Raw genomic sequence first — 3,689 nt, forward strand, 5'->3', positions numbered from 1 at the left:
TAGATTTAAGGACTTTTGCAATGTTTACATTGTACTAAACTAGGGCTATAAAGATATAAATTTCTAAATTAATATTGTGGTTGATTTAGCACAGGGGCCTGATCCTCTGAAGTTATTAAGAATGTGGGAACATTTCCAGTGACTTCCTCATACGTCAAATCAAAAGCATGGATGTATTTCCCCTCCTCCTTATCTGAAGGAAATTTAACTTTACAACTGTAGATTGCACCTTAAGCTCACTAGTTTCATTTCAAGATAACCAGGGAATTTACATTTCTATCAAATGCGTTCTGTGCCCAGGAATGATGTTCCACAGCAATCAGTGAGCAGATGAATCAAAGTCCACCACAGTGAACAGCAACCAGCTGTGGGAGGTTTGGGATACTGCTTAAATGAGCAATGTCAAAATATGCAGACAAAACTAAGCAAAACCACCTATACTCCCCCAGAAGCAATATTAGTCAAGCACAGTCACAAAAGCTAACAATTTCAAACACTGAGAATATTTTCTACATGAGAAATATGATGCCAAGGGATTATTTCATGGTGAGTGGGACATGCATTTATTCAGACACTGGGCATGGACATCTGCTATCAATCCATGAGCCCATGAATTGACTTTCAAAGCTTTTTTGAGCTTAGGACACTAGAAAATGCAGCGTTACTTAAGACAGTCACTGTAAAAATTAATACCGCTATTTTTGCATTAGGAATAATGGAAAGTTATTCTATTATGGTAATGGATGTTTCTTTTAAGAAGGATATATTTGAAGTTAAGATAATAATTAGTACTTGCCTGTGAATAAACACTTACAGCCAATTTACATTTGAGCACTGACTCTCTTTCATCTGCAAATAATGACAAATGCTAAGGTGTGAATCGTCCCAGAAGCATGAAACACTTCAAACCTTTAAATGTTATCATGCTCACACAATGTCCGATTCAAGTGTTAGTTCTCCCAAGCATTATAGAGCTAGAAGGTTGTATCCAATTTGGAAGGTACCAAACTTACTGGGTACCAGCCGAGTAGCTCTAGAATTTGGGACTTCCTTAATATTTGAGTTTTCTTTACTTATTACAAGGCGTTGCAAAGCTAAGAATTGGAAACTAGTCCAAAATGCAAGCAACTTTTCATCTTGGAGGGTTTCAGGACTGCAGCTTTTTTTCAAACATCTATTTATCTCCGGTAGTGCATTTTCCTATTTGGGCTCCATCCGCCCAGCCCACCATGGCACCAGGAAACTTGGAAAGCATTTTGCAGAGAATCGTAATCTTGAGCTTTTCTTTTTACCTGATTTAGCTGTGAAAAGAAACAGGCAAATGTAAAGAGATCCACCCACTCCAAGCACATTAATTATAGGTACTGAAAATCAGCCAATAATGAAGGTAAGAAAGAAATTCAGTGCATTAACAGCTTAACAATGTTCATTCTTTTACCATTTACCCACACTTGCAAGTGTGTGCAGCACATGCTTTGACTTTGCAGTGGCTAATTCGAGCATAGTAAGACCACACAGAGACCATACTAAGACTTTGCCAGCAAGTATTCATTTATATATGCACTTTATGCTGCCATACCTGTCCTGTGCACATACCGATTTTCAACCTATATGCACACATATGTTTCTTGCACAAATAAACAGATCAAAATCTGTTGCAGTCCTACAAAACCTAAAAAAAAAAATAATATTAAATAATTAGGTCATTGAGACCATTCTCTTGGAATTGCAATTACATTCCTCCCATGGAAATTAAAAAAAAAAAAAAAAAATCCATAAAAGAGTCAAACTTCAGATAAATCATATTATTTCTCGTGTTCACCAGTCCCAGCAGTCAAGGATCTGTCCATACATGGATGAATGACTGCATGCCAACTAAAGAGACATGTTTGGACCTTTTTCCCCTTCTTCTCTTTGTAGTTGGTCATTCAAGTTTACTGTTACTTCATTAATTTGGATACACATAGAGTAACTTTCAGTTTTAGTGTTGCACATCACTGGAAAAGCAAAGTAATAGCAATTTTCTTGAGGTTCTACTATTCCCACTATTTCATTTCCCAGAACTATTACTTTTAGTAATGATCAGCAACAAAGATTGTGAACTCAGTCATAGTTTGCATTTGGAATAATGTAATAACAGAAGTGAGTAAATTGTCTGATATTCATTCTAAAGGATTATACATTCACAAGCTTCTGCTGATTAAACCCACGCTTCTTGGCAATGGAAGCCCAGATTTAGAACTTTAAGCCCTTTGCCAGCAATAGTCCTGTTATTTTTGTTTCCAATATTTTATTAATTTATTTATTATCCACCCTTTATTTCTTCCTTAAAGTAGTCAATTACTGAAGTTATAGAACATGTAGTATCTTTTATTAGAAAAATTGATACAGATAACTTTTTTGAGCACAGATAACAAAACTTTCATGTGCTTGAATATTTTTTCCTCCATAATACCAGCAAAGATTACTGTTTTTTCCCTACAAACAAAAATTACATGAACCAAAGCACATAAAAGTTAGTGCAAACTTCTTGTTTGTTTAAATTTTACATACTTCTTAAAACCCCTTCACTACAGAAAGAAACACTAGTAACATACTTTTTCCATTTTTATATATATGCAATGTTCTAGTATCTGGACATCTAATAACACACATATTCATAATACTTTTAGTTTTTATATATATGCAATGTTCTATTAAATAGAGTATCTGGACTTCTAATAACACACATATTCATAATACTTTTATGAGATAGGAAATTTTTGCTGTCTTCCCCATGGAGATGATAGGAAATTGGGAAAAGAAGCTTAGTTCCAGTTAAATTCTAATTAATTTTAACTATCTAAATGTATACAACACAATCACCCAAAGTTCCAGGTAAGATTAATGGGTAAGACCTCTCTCGGGGAATGTTTTGCTTTGCTTAAGACATGAACCTCTTGAGATCACTTTCCCATATGCTACTTGGGGAACAAATGGCATCTCATTAAAGTAAGGTGATTCTGTACCGAAATGATTTACAGTGAGAAGAGGAGGAAAAATAAAGACTTTTTCAGAGGCAAAATTGGTAGGTGTCTGTTATATTCCAGACAAGACCTTCGTGGTCAGTATCTGCTTATTTGTTAGTAAAATGTTCTACGTGAAGGCTTTATAGTTATTGTTACTGTGAAAATGTTTTAAAGCTCAGAAGATACTATTTTTTTTTCCTAGGATTTTATCACATCTTTAGCAATAAAGCAGTGAAATTTCAAATCCCTGTTTGGAAAAGCTTACCCATAAGCTGTAGGTCACTGCTGCCTTTGTGTTAAGCTTTGCTGATCCAGGATGGCGTTTCGAACCAAAGGCTGCTGCTCTCCAGGGTTACACCCTTTCTGTAAACATGACCTCCATGGACAGGGGGTGCAAAATTTGGGGAGAGGCTGAACAGCAAGGGTGTGCCTCACAGCTCAGGAGAGACACCAGGAAAGAATAAGCAGATGTTCCCACCTAAATGCTGGCAATAGTCATAACGAAAGCATCCTTTGTGCTCTGTCCTGGTGATAAAACTGCCACGGCTTCTCTGACCACTGCTGTCTCTGCTCATTGCCTCCTATAACCATCACAACGGCAGCTTCACAAGCTCAGCCACCACACCCGAAGGGCCACAGCTAACATTAGGCCATTTCTTTTTTTTTTTTTTTTCTCTTTTG

The sequence above is a fragment of the Calidris pugnax genome, unplaced genomic scaffold, assembly GCF_001431845.1.
Source record: "Calidris pugnax isolate Ruff unplaced genomic scaffold, ASM143184v1 scaffold52, whole genome shotgun sequence".
Lineage (NCBI taxonomy): Eukaryota > Metazoa > Chordata > Aves > Charadriiformes > Scolopacidae > Calidris > Calidris pugnax.